The sequence below is a fragment of the Daktulosphaira vitifoliae genome, unplaced genomic scaffold, assembly GCF_025091365.1.
Source record: "Daktulosphaira vitifoliae isolate Bord-2020 unplaced genomic scaffold, ASM2509136v1 Scaffold_3, whole genome shotgun sequence".
In the NCBI taxonomy this organism is placed as follows: Eukaryota; Metazoa; Arthropoda; class Insecta; order Hemiptera; family Phylloxeridae; genus Daktulosphaira; species Daktulosphaira vitifoliae.
The window spans coordinates 4590412-4604482 of NW_026099574.1; the positions used below are offsets into that span (position 1 = coordinate 4590412).

General features: G+C 25.9%; 1 protein-coding gene across 3 annotated transcripts in view; it reads right to left on the minus strand.

Moving 5' to 3' along the window:
- Positions 1-13827, minus strand: part of LOC126903011 (elongation of very long chain fatty acids protein-like) — an 18142-nt gene extending 4315 nt beyond the window's left edge. Inside the window, exons 1-2 of one of the 3 annotated variants that reach the window (XM_050680888.1) lie at positions 13625-13827; positions 7419-7510 (exon numbers count right to left, since the gene is read on the minus strand). The gene's annotated coding sequence lies outside the window, so the exon portion shown is untranslated. Of the gene's footprint in view, positions 1-7418; positions 7511-11919; positions 12031-13624 lie in introns of all 3 variants that reach the window. The other 2 variants (XM_050680887.1, XM_050680886.1) reach the window with 2 other exon arrangements.
- Positions 13828-14071: the final 244 nt, after the last annotated feature.

Genomic DNA, 14071 nt, shown 5'->3' on the forward strand with positions numbered 1-14071 from the left:
AAAAAAAAAAAAAAAAAAAAAAAAAAACACATCATAGTAAAACCAATACCTTCTCAGCTTCGCATCGAAGCTAAAAGAGTATATGCACTAAATTGAAACTAAAAATTATTCGAGCAAATAAATAATTGTGATTAAATTTCAATAATAATAACACAAAAATTGTATTTCTTTTTAAATTTTAATGGCAATTTAGAAATAAGAAGACAAGTATAGGATACGATTTTATTTTCATCATAATATGATGACGTAGGATTAAATTTAATACAGTTTTAGTGTTTATATATTTTATGAAACATAACGAAATATATTTCTTACTTTCAAACAGTATTATTCCTAACCCACTATAAAATATGTTAGATTAAAAAAAAAATTAAATAAATATAAAATAAAATATTTAAAATAACCGGATATTTTAACAATAAATTTCTTGGAGAATATGATCGCTAATAAATGTAAAATAAAGATTTTTTTTTTTAATGTTTGGTGTAATGCTATCAGTTAAACTTGATTCTGAAATCTTTTTGCATATTTAGTGGAAAATTAGTAAGTAGAATCTGATAATTTGTATCGATAAATGCAAAAAAAATATTATGTATTCATGTTGAAACATGGAATAGAAATTTTTTTATGAGCTTTTATAACTACAATTATATTAAAAGAAAAATAATTTACTTTTTAAGTTAACAATAATATTTTCCCTTCTAAAAATAAATACATGTTTACCCTAAAATAAATAAATTAGTCTATTCATGTTGAATTCATAAACATTAATTCAAGTTTAATATTATAAGTATTACGATTATAGTAAATAAAATAATAAATCAGTTATATATTTATTTAAGTGAAATTTTGTTAACTGAAATACTATAAGGCAAACTTTCTTTATTCATTTCAATTGAAACAATAGTTTTGTTTATTATTGGATTACTTTGAAAATTCTAAATATTTACTATAAGCAAAATAGGATAAATGAAGAAAAGAACAATAATTAAATTAATTTAACAATTTATTTTTTTAATTTTGTAATTTTATCTGTGATTAATTTACATTGATAAATTAATTCAATAAAATAAACGAGCTAAAGTCAAATGGTTAATATCTTGCGGCTATAAATTTAAGTGACATGTTTGTTAAATTATAATGGTTTTACCACTCGTTTTGCTAAGCAAATCAATCACAAATATCTTATTGCATCGTGATTGTTCAAATATTAGTTTTACATGACGTTCTTGTGAAAAAAATCGTAGTAAATACCGAGAGACTGTACTAATTTACTAATATCTGATTAAGAATCGAAAATCAACAAAAACAATTGTCGTATGTTATTATATGGCTGGTATATATTTCTAGGTAATACAATTTTATAGATAACTGTTAATTAAGTTATAAGAAATAATTAAACATTAAATAGAAACAAAATCTATATAGCATATTACTTTGGGAATTTTTAGATCATTTCTTACGGTGTAGTTTCTACGTTGTAAATATATAAATATATATATATATATACAACACCGATCATAATACAGTTTTATTACCACGAGTGGTTCTTCAGAAAATGAACGTTTATCATTAGTTATTAAAATAAGTTGAAATTTAAGGCGAAGAATCGAGTTTTTTAATACTGCTAACAAATTGGAAGAGTTGAAGACTTTCCATAAGAACACCATGGAACACGTCGGTCATTAAACTATTAAAGAAGATAAACGGCATATTTCAAGGTATTCAAGATCCTATAGATCGTAAAATTCCTCTATGTATTTGCATTTTGAAGAAACCTTATAGCTAATAGAAAAAATATTGAGATAGTTATCGGCAAAAACACAAATAACATGGTGAATAAAGTCACTATTGTATTAAAGTGTAACATTAAAAATATGAAAAAAAAAATGATTATTCAGTTAAAAGTGACGAAATTTTTTATTTTGATGTACAAAAACTGCGTAAGGGAAGATCCATATTTAAAAAGTGATTAGGGTCGAAATTCTTAGAGTCAAATCTCAATATTAAAAAGGAAACTTAAAATGTTGTTAACACACAGTCAACAAAAAAAATGTAGTTTCTACGTTTTAAATATATTTATGTAAAAATAAGAATAATTTTTTAACTTAATTTTTATACTTAATTCTCACTGCACTTATATTGTTGGTTTATGCAACAAAAGAACCTGATTTTTTTCTATTTGAACTTGTCATCGCCAAAGATTGAAAAAAACCCTCAATTTTAGAAATTTAAAAAAATATTCCAATACTACAATATCGTAAAAAATTTGTCATTTTCAAAAAAAAAAAATTATGTATTTTATGAATACAAGTATTTTATTTAAATTACTAATCCTAATTTAACTTTAATATTGTTTTATAGGGTATACTAGAGACAATAAATTTATATGAAAATCTTAAGTACACATTTAATTTAAAATTGACAAATTACGCATTTAAAAATATTTATTTTTCAACCTATTTTTTTAAAAAGATAGTAGTAAAATACAATTAATGGATCGGAAGTTATAGAATGTGCCAGAACAGGTTGAGGCGTCCTATACTATTTACTAGTATAATATAGTATAGTTAATTTGGTATTTAGACTTATTTTTCAAGTTAAAGAGCTTATAATTCAATTGAATATTTTAATATTAATTAGTTATACGGGAATTATTTACATTAATTGAAAACATACATATTTTTCTTTGACAACCGTTGCTAATTTTTTTTTATATGAAATTGACAAAATATAAAAACTAACAATTTCTTATAACGCAATATTGAATACATTGAAGATTCTTGTTACTTGTTTATTAATAACGAGGAATTTCGTAAAATATGTATAAATAAAGTAAATCTTACTTTTTTTTTGCTGAGCAAAAATGTGTTCAATATGTATTTGGTTTTTTATCATTGGTCAACAATATGCTGATCAACAATAATTAATCAAACCAAAGTACGTATTTCTTATACAAAATTAGTCAGAAGTAATCGATGGGTAACCAATTTTACAAATAATTTATTTTGAAATCGAGCAGTACAGTCTTTTCAGTTTGTTTTATCATTTATATATAGTTAAATATTATTCGAATGTGTTATTATATGAATTTAAAATTGTATTCTCAATATTTTCAAAATTAAAAATATTAATTTATAACTAAAGAATATTTAACTTCAAAAACCACAAAAAATCACTTATACATATTTTGGAAACAACGTTACAATTATCACGTGCTTAAAGTTGATTGTGTTCTGCAAAAAGCCATTCGATAATAATTTTATTCGGCAGTGTCTGAATTAAAAATAATCGAAATTTTACTATTCAAGGGCACATATTATTATTGGAAGAAAGTTTAACTAACCTTGGCCGCCGCTAATTATATACACCACATATATTATAACCACGTGATTATTATCCATTAGAATGTTTTATATAATCTATGATGTTATTTGGCCAAAATCTAGACGCAAATATGATACTTTAGTTTGTCTATCGTTCTATAACTTACAACAATTGTGGTTTAAAAATTGATTAATTTTAATTGCAATACTGACGGTTTTGATTTATAAAAAGGGTATTCCTAGAAAACGTACAAAATATTTCTATGAAATAATGTTTGTAATGCATACAAACGATTAATTCATTAATGTAAACATTACAAAGTGGATTTGAACAAAACCAAAATCGAAATATACTCGATAAATGTTTTTATTAACAATATCTTGAACTAAAGTATTGATAAAAAATTAAGTTTATTATAAATTTCTGATTTATTTTATCTTTCTCATATCATCTACTTCTTATTCAGAACGAGAGTTGTATAACTCCAGTTTTTAATTACAAAAAAAAATTATCGTCACAGTCAGGTTATAATTTCATTACCTAACATTGCACGGCGACCGCTTGTAGAATTTGGCATAGGTTCACGACGTTTTATCGCGTAAAAAATCATATTTGCATTTATTTCAGAATAGTTCAATAGAAAAAACATAATTAATCGCTCAGAAACAATTACGATGTTCATTCGGCTCTAATTCACTTTTCCATCTATTTTTTTCGCTGTCCTGCAACTAGTTGATAATAAACAATATATACATAAACTCTACTAATGATAATTGCGATAGATAAAGAAAATCGTATTAAAAAAAAAAGAAAAACCCCTGTCACCACGTGATCAATCGTTTTATGACATGGTTCTGGTTTGCTGACAATAGCATATAATGTAAATATACAAAATTTTTTTCTCAACCTACTTGCGATTGAAGAGTATACCCCGTCAGGAATTTACGATGGCGTCCCCTCCTTACACAAAATTAGGCCAAACATTGGTATATGTCTGTTCAAGTATTGTCATTTTAGCAAAAATTGCTAAAACTATTTCGTGTTCTTTACTCTATTGTTTTATTTTTCTTTACTGAAGAGCATATTATTATGTTTTCATCGAAAAATATCCATAGGTAACGTATGTAAATATGTAAAACGTGATCGAGCAAACTTGAGTCGCTAAAAAGAACACTAACATAACTATTTTGCTCAAGAATAAAACGGAGGTCCGATCATTTTATTGTGTAATCGCTCGTCAATCTTTTGTATTTGCGTCAAGTAAATAAAAAACACATAGTGACCGTACTCGATGACAAGTCATTGAAGTATGTCCCATTAAGTGAAAGTTCCTGTCCGAATTCATATTTTAGTGTTGATTAGGTTTATACTAGTATAAAGGTCATTGAAAACTATTGTTAATGATATTATACACAATCAGTCTAAATTGATTTCGAGACCAATTTTATACATAACTATGTTTATTCCTATATAGTTTTCAATAAATTGTAACGTAAAAAAAGTTGAGGAATCAGTTAACTGTCATGGAAATCCTATACGATTTTTGTATTACGTTGATTTTATTTAATATAAAGTCGACCATGGAATGTACTTTGATATACCAAAACAGGTCTAAATAAACGAGATGTTTTACTCATTCACTGAGTGTATAATATTTTGTACCCGTTTTGAAGTGGTTGACCAGCAAAGGAAGTATTTAATAAAGTGGTATATATAAGTTTTATACACGTGGCCAACTTACCTTGATACCTGCATATTGGAGACTTACGTTATGAATAAAGTGAATATTACTATGTCTTAAAAAACTTGATAAATACATTTAAGACTACCTCAATCGTTTTAGGAAATATAGTTACTGTTTATAATTTCCAAGAGAAATTATCCGAAAATTCCCACACAAAATTATGCTAACACTTATATAAAAGCTAAGAGTTAATACAAAAATGATTTATATATGTAGAACATCGTTCACAATACAGTTTTATTACCACGAGTGGTTCTTCAGAAAATGAACGTTTATCATTAGTTATTAAAATAAGTTGAAATTTAAGGCAAAGAATCGAGTTTTTTAATACTGCTAACAAATTGGAAGAGTTGAGGATTTTCCATAAGAACACCATANTGGAAGAGTTGAAGACTTTCCATAAGAACACCATGGAACACGTCGGTCATTAAACTATTAAAGAAGATAAACGGCATATTTCAAGGTATTCAAGATCCTATAGATCGTAAAATTCCTCTATGTATTTGCATTTTGAAGAAACCTTATAGCTAATAGAAAAAATATTGAGATAGTTATCGGCAAAAACACAAATAACATGGTGAATAAAGTCACTATTGTATTAAAGTGTAACATTAAAAATATGAAAAAAAAAAAAATGATTATTCAGTTAAAAGTGACGAAATTTTTAGTTAACCAAATGTAAAAACATTAAAGAACGAGTCTTTGAATTTTTTTGTTTTTTTATTTTTTATTTTAAGATTATCATTATAAGTTCGATGAATATTTAGAAAAAAATGTTAATCTGTGATAAAATAAGCAAATGTTGATATTTTTTTCTGCTCATCAATATTATTTAAATGGTGATTATAAAACCTTTTGATGCGCCAAAATTTATGATGATACCCCACACCAAAACCTTAAATACGGGACTGGGGAAGAATGATGTAAAGTGTTATTTTCCTATTTAGTACTAATAAATTATGGGAACCTTTCTAAATCATGTACTCCGTCATGAAGATTCATCACGTGTGAATGCATTGTCTATTAAAGAAACGAAAAAAAAATATTTGCAAATAGAAATGTTGTAAATCATTAATTTGGAACGAGGTTAATCATTTATAAAGCAAACAAAGTTAATATCTTAGTTGAATTATAGAATCGCAGCATTTTGTCCGTTATTTGAATATTACATAAAACAGTATGCTATTTATAATATAAATGGCGTTTATATAATAATTCTATAATTGTTGTTACTCTATTTTTCTATTATAAGTCGTTTAATCATTTTACATAGTATATATTAAGAGCTAAGAGCCTTGATCTGTTTTATCATTTTTGTAACTATATTGAAACTTTAGAACCAAAAATAACGAATAGAGCGTTAAAGATCAATTAGTACAACGCTATTAAAATATAATTATGAATTTTAAGTAGAAAGTGAGTTAATATTTATGAATAAAGTATTAAATAAATGGACCAAAAATAATTATTTCATTACATCAAAAATGGTTTAAAAACAAAAATGTATACACAAAGTATACAATTATTTAAATACAAAACTTCATTCTGTAATTCAAATTATATAAAGAAATACGATTAATTCGTTGGGCACTAATTCATAGAAACATAATATTTCTGCAATTAAATATAATCAATCAAAATGCGTTCAATGTAACAACGGTAGTAACAATAGTGTTACTATTAACAATATATCAGTACAACACATCTATGTTTAAATTAGCCAAGATTTAAAAAAGTCTTTTTTTTAAACTAAAAAAAAAAACACTAATATAAACGCAATATTACATTGAGGACGAGTAATTAAATAAAAACATAATTGAAATGCCCTTAGCAAAAAGTACTTATTAAAAATAAAAATTATTCACATTAAACGCGAGTTCTATGAGAACAAAACAAAACGTACTAGAGAATATTCTATTGAAATATTATGTATAACTCGTAATTTACTACTGCATTGAATAAAAAATATTCAAATTATTATTAAATACGATTAATATAGAATGAGATTAATTAATTTGCATGACTTTTGGACAAGTGTATGAGCAACATTATAAGCAATCATTTTCAAAATTATGTGGTTATTTGTTTGTAATTAGGTAGACGCTAAGATAATATTGGATAAACTCGGATATTATTGTGTTAATGAACGTTGAGTGCATTAGGGTAGACACTCGATAGTTACATCACTTGCACCTGTTTTTGAATTCAACGAACATACTATGGTAGTGACGCAAACAGAAAAAAAAAACCAATAATTTGTGCTAAATGATAAGCTGTTATAATTTCACAGATATTATAACAAAAACAAACTACTGTTGAACTCTCATTAATGACAAATAATAAATACCTGTGGCAGATATGATTTTAAACAGCTGCGTCTAACGACAAGAGAGAACCTCGAGCTAATTTCATGTAGGCCGTAGCACTATTAGATTTACACTAACAAAATAAAAATATAATTATCACTTTCGGCACATAAAAATTCATTTGTAATTACTAAAGAAATCTAATATTTATTTGAATGTATTAAAGCAGCAGCTGAAATAAAAAAGCATAATTTTTTTATGTTACAACATATAAATACAGAACGTGCAAGTATATTGACCAAGGATAGTATATGACATCGGTCGGAACGAGTTTTATTAATGATGAAATTATATTTACAAAAAGTAAAAATGTGTTAAAAATATTCATATCAAACAAATAAAAATGCATTGATGAGTTATCAAGTCAAATTTCTTCGAGGGAAATTTATAATGTCAGTCACCGTTAATAAAAAACAAGTTTACAATACATTTTTTAGCAATTAGTGAAATAAAATTAAATATTCATTACTTTGTTGTTTGTATAAGATAAAAAACGGTATGAAGTTTCATTTCGGAAGTAAACCAGTGGTTAACTTGAGATATGCAGAATAACTTACTTTCTTTCTAATATTTAAGTACTTTAAGTACCTTCTAAAAATTTTTTTTATAGGACATTTATAATATGACATTATCTTATTAAAAATATTATGTTTAGAGTTAACATTTAATATAGTTTCCATCAAAACAAATATAAATTTGTATAATATCTGTAAGAGTTTTTATTGCTTTATACTATTCAAATACTTTTTTTAAAAAATTATTTAAAATACTACTTAAATAATTTTATTTAAATGTATTTGAAATATTTTTTTCTTTACAACTGCCGGTACGATAGGGGCGGTTGCATGTATGAAACTAAGCTTACAATCTTAGTAATAATCTCCTCGGAAACAAAAAAATCACCAATCAAAAATTTTTTTCGAAAGGGATTTGATTTAATTGTTTATTATTTTTTATGATTGTATAAAACGCTAAATTTAAAAGCTATTGCTTATGTCAGAGAGTGAGGTAAAACCTACGAATTCCAACCCGGCACCTTCGTATCGAAACACGACCTGTTACTGATTCAGTTAGGTAGGTAAATTAGACTTTTATAAAATTTTGTTTTGCATTTATGTTTTGAACTTAGTTTGAATTTCAGTTATAGAAATTAATGTTGAAGGAAGTAGAGGTAGAGGAAGACCAAAAAAGAGATGGAGGGATGCTATTGAATGCGATTTGAGGACAGCTGATGTGAGCGTAAATGATGTGGGAGATCGTGTCAAGTGGAAGTTTAGGATAAGTAGTTGGGATTAAGGCGAGGAAGAAGAAGAAGAAGATTGATGTTTTGAATTTACTGAAAAAAAAATATATTGCCTAGTTAAATTGTTTTACATTTAAATCGGTACTATAATAAACTATTGTTGGTCATAGAAGTCCTTTTGGTTGATCCATCAACACTTAAATATTTGTTCATTAGATGAAAAATTTGTGTTTCATGCATGCGTAAGTCTAGAATGGTGTATTATGTTAATAAAAATTTAGTAATATGGGAAGCTTGATTGAAATCCCTTATTTTAACTATATAAAATGTCAAAACTATTACTCGATAAAACTCAATTAAAATGTCAAAAATTATTCTTATAAACAATTTTTTTCTACATTTAAATTTTTTATAAACTGGGTAATTTTGAAAATATTTAAAATAAAATAATACTACATAACAAACAAAAGTAAATAGAATATTTTTGGAAATCTATATTCTCTTTTAATTATTAAAAAAATAGTAAATATTTAAAAAACGCAGCAGTCCATGGTAGCTTTAACGCATTCCTCAATAATAAATATTTGTTAAAGTATTTAAATACATTTACTCAAATGTTTACAGATCTATATTTAACATTTAATGTAAATATTAATATATTGATATTACAGTCATATTACGTAAATGTATAATTATTTATTATTATGTTCACTAACATTGGTTTGTGCTCGGGGACATATTATTTATCGATAAATCGGTTAGACGAGATTTTATGACATATTTTTTTTACCTAGATTGACATATTTTATTATAACTGCCAAGGCTTTCCTATTTCTGGTTTTTCGTTTATATGTTCTTCAGTTTTAAAATATCTACGTATTTATTCCTTATAAAATATTTTATTCACTTGTTTTTATTTTCTAGGAAGGATATTTGAAAAGTTTTCGCTTTGAAGATGAACGATGCTAAATCAACTAGTCTCATACTATTTGGATTCCAACTATAGACTTGACAAACATTATTTTTCATATTTTACAGCGCTTTCGTTAACACATATTTTTAACCGATAATAGAATAAAAATATTTTATTTATTGAAGATTAACACTTATTTTTATGCTTAATTGGTCTATTTTTGAAACGAAACCCTGAGAACGCCGCCACTAGCTCTATGGTCAATTATTGTATTCATTTATTGTACAATTATGAGCTGTTATTGTTAACTCAGAGGCCAACGACTTTTGAATAGTTTATTTATTTACAAACATAAACAATTTGATGGATACAATTTTCATTGGTGTAATTAATTTCATAATCTCTGTGAAACCACTCATTTTAAGGTGTCAGTGATTCTAATCAGCCTGCTGGTGGCTATTAATAACAATTTCTACAATGTACCATAACACTTGTAAGTAAAATAGATTATATTTCGTCGTAGCAATTCCATCATTGATGGCGCAAGCGACTTTGAATTGATTTGGACTCCACGTATTAGGTCAAGGTGGACTCTGCAATGCAATATTAAAGCACGACCTTGAGGAAACTGTACCATTCATCGCTCCTCCAGACTTGGGTATATGCTAATACCAATATTTTTTGCTACTTGCCAAACCGCACGGTACCAGTCAAAGCATATATTTATAAAAAGTCATTGACTTTTATAATGTATTCTTAAAATATAATAACAGATTTTCATTTAAATGAAATTTTTCACTCGAAATGAAAGTAATCATTTCTTGCAATAAATAGTTCACTTGAAAGAGCAAATTAGTTGAAATAGCTGGACAAGTTTTTATGAAATAACCCGAGAAAATGTTTTAATTTAATCATATAATACATATTTTTAAATCTTATCTATTTTTATGACATTGACAATTCACGTTTAAATTAGAAACCACTAAACTTTTTCGTTAAATTAGTCTACATTCTTATTGAAGTTGTTACAGTTTTGGCTTAATGTACATAATTTAAAAGTTATGCGAATAAAAATCTTTTTATTTAATTGTTTTGATATATAATAAATATGCTCAATACTATTATCTTTTGTATGACAGTATTTCATAACACAGTTGGATCTCAAAAGGTACAAAAACTAAATGGTTTATTGTAAATTGATTATTGCAGAATACTTAATATAAGTTTGATATAACAAATGCGTGATAATACTATTCTTGATCATAGATTGGATAATGTAGATAAGTTTATATTTTAGATTTGTTAACGAGGTAAGTTAAAAAACTTTTATGAGAAATTAAAAATAATAAATTTTCGAGATGCAACTCAATCAAATATTTCTATTCAATTCACTTTGTTTTCTATACAATTGACGTGTATTACGGGGATGCTGCAATACTCACTGAATTCACTTCTGCTTATCAAAATTTAGTAAACGTAATTGGAAAGCTATGTACTGCCAGTTTAAGTGTAGTAACTACTGTAACAACTTTCAAGGGTTATCATTAGAGTCGTCTTAAGGATTTATTAGATCTCACGAAAAAAAATGTATTTTCCCCTCCAAATTATATTATTAACACAGTAAATTTTTGGTTTCAACTTCAGTACTCTTCTCTCGGGTACACCCTTGTTTATTTTTACTAGTTTTACTCAATTATATCGCGAGTTTAAAAACAATTATTTATAAAGTGGTGAATGATGTAGTGGCATTGATTGATTTGTTGTAATTTATCAATTAATTTTTAGTTAAATGATAGCCCGAAAGATTTCTTTTACAAACTACACTTGGATAAATGTGGTAACAATATTTCATGGTATTAAGAAAAATAATAAGAGAAGAAACTAATAAATCTTAATACATTGTTCGCATAGAACATGTACATTTAACTAGCGCAAGTGTGTACATTTCCAAAGAAATCGATCTGCTCGTCTATATCTTTTAGGATATGAAGTTATGATATAAGGGAAATTCCAGTGGCCAATTATAAAATATGGCAATACCAATCAGTTTAATTATTTACTAATATTCGAGCAATGAACGATTCAACATCAAAAATAATTATTACTAATTATAATAATTATATATATATATATATCATAACTTTTGCGAGTCGCAGTTAATATACTAAACCGATAAATTGTTGGTAAATTTTGAACATTGTTTAATCTTGAAAACCAGTTAAATTAAAGGTAAATATATTTTCATACAATTGTTAGGTTTACTAGACAAATATCTTGAACCAAGTTGACATTGAAAGTAAAAACAAGTTAAAGAAGTAACCAGTACCGGAACTAGGTTTCGCGGGTTTTCCTTGTGTAAGAAGGGAGGGAGTTGAAGTTGGAAAGATCCCTTGGTAACGTGACGCACGTGAGACGTACACCGCATCCTTGTGCAACTCTAGAAGTAACAATCTTGGTGATAATAACGAAATATATCTTTAAGAAAAATAATTATAACATTTCTTTAAAACTTGTGATATAAATGTAGTCTTATAATATTACTGAATACGATTCATAATAAATTTAATTAATTTAATTAAGTAATCTATGATAAGTACTTAACTTAAATACATCGAATTAAATATTATTTATTGACAAGTCAAGGTTATCAACATTACACGCATAACTGTTTGTTTACAGTATAAAATTGATAATTTAAAAACAAGACATATATCGTCTTAAGTGTAAATAAAACTGATACATTTAAACTTATTATAACTGAATTCTCGTTTTTTATGATTGAAGAATATTGAATATTTTCATTTTTACTTTAGTATTTTTCAAAAAGTTTATTTTATATTTAAAATATTTTTTATGAAAATAATTTATTTATTTATATTTCACAAAATGTACTAATACACTTTTTTCAGAGACAAGAATTTAAATATTTTGGTATTATTATTCTATGACTAATTAATGTATTGCAAAATCTTATTATTGGGGTGAATAGTTGTTGTATTATATTGACCGAAACAAATTTATGGTTTAGTAATATGAGATGTTATTCTTAAAAATTTCAATCACGATTTCAAAACAGTGTAATAATAAACGTTTAATTAGTGGACCATGGTCAATATATTATTTTATTATGTACAGCAATCGATTTGAAGATAGCGGTTATGTTTATAACTGTGATAGACACATTTCAACACAAGAGTAGCTACAGAACGTTCGATTTATTTGCGTTTATATATTCAACTCGCCTAGTATCTCTTATGATGTTGGACAATTTCAAGGCCTAGACCAAAATATATGTGACACTTCATTCTATTCTGCTCGTAAAATTTTCTCCCCATATTTATTTTATCGCAAATCAATTTTTTAATAAATTAATACCGTACTTCCTTACTTATTACAAATAAATAAGCGAAATGTTCAATAACTAATCTACTATTTAAGAATAAATTCTAACATAAATATAATAGTTTTTTACAGGTTTCTTTTTCTACCCAAAAGATAATTGTAAAAGTTCGTGACTCTGTCTTAGAATAAAATGTAAAAGTTTTTATTATCTATACATATAAAATTTAGAAATACTCAAATAAAATTCGAAATATTCATTTTACTTAATTTTGAAAAAAAATATCTAAAAAAATGTGATAAGTAAACAAAAAGAAACATTGCCTTATGAAATCAATTTGGTGTTTTAGAAAGCATTAAAAAACAAACATAAAATAAATAACTCGAGTAAATTGAAGTATGAATGTACAAAAAAATTATATGATTATTTTCAAAACAATATTCAACTCAATATTAGATGATTGGTTGATATCTTCAAATATCACAGACTACAGAAAATTTCTTAAGAAGTTTTTACTTAACAATACTGTACGAATCTGAAGACCATAAACAACGTCTCTTACTAATATTCAAGAAGAATTTCTTATAAAGATGCATGGATGTTCAACTTCAGTTAGATATCCGTCATACTTATAAATGTTAAATAAGCCACTTTAAAATTACTAATAAATAACTATAGAATTGATACTCACCGATTAGATATCTATTTACTAATCGCCAATCGCTTTATAAGATTTGTTGCTTATCCGACTTAAACAGTAATACTACGTGAACAGTTCTCAAACACTTGTGTTTTTTACATACAATTAGTTCAAACTAATTAGACCGAAAAATTTACCAAGCAATCGGTTGTTCGATCGCACGTTTGCTGTACGATTATCACGAGTAAAGCAAACAAGCGCGTCTTTAGGTAACTGTCTCTTTGCTATTCTCCCCTACTCTTTTAACAAGTCCGGGTATTTCAGTGGGGACGGACATAAAGTTTTTGCTGAAACCGGAATTTAATTTAATAATCCATAGTCAAAAGAAGAAATCGAGTGTAAATAATAACAATGTAACAAATTACGATGTGTGAGTTTGTCTCAGGGTTTTAAGGGCATATGTCTGGAGCCCCACATTTTTGTGAACATAGATTCCAA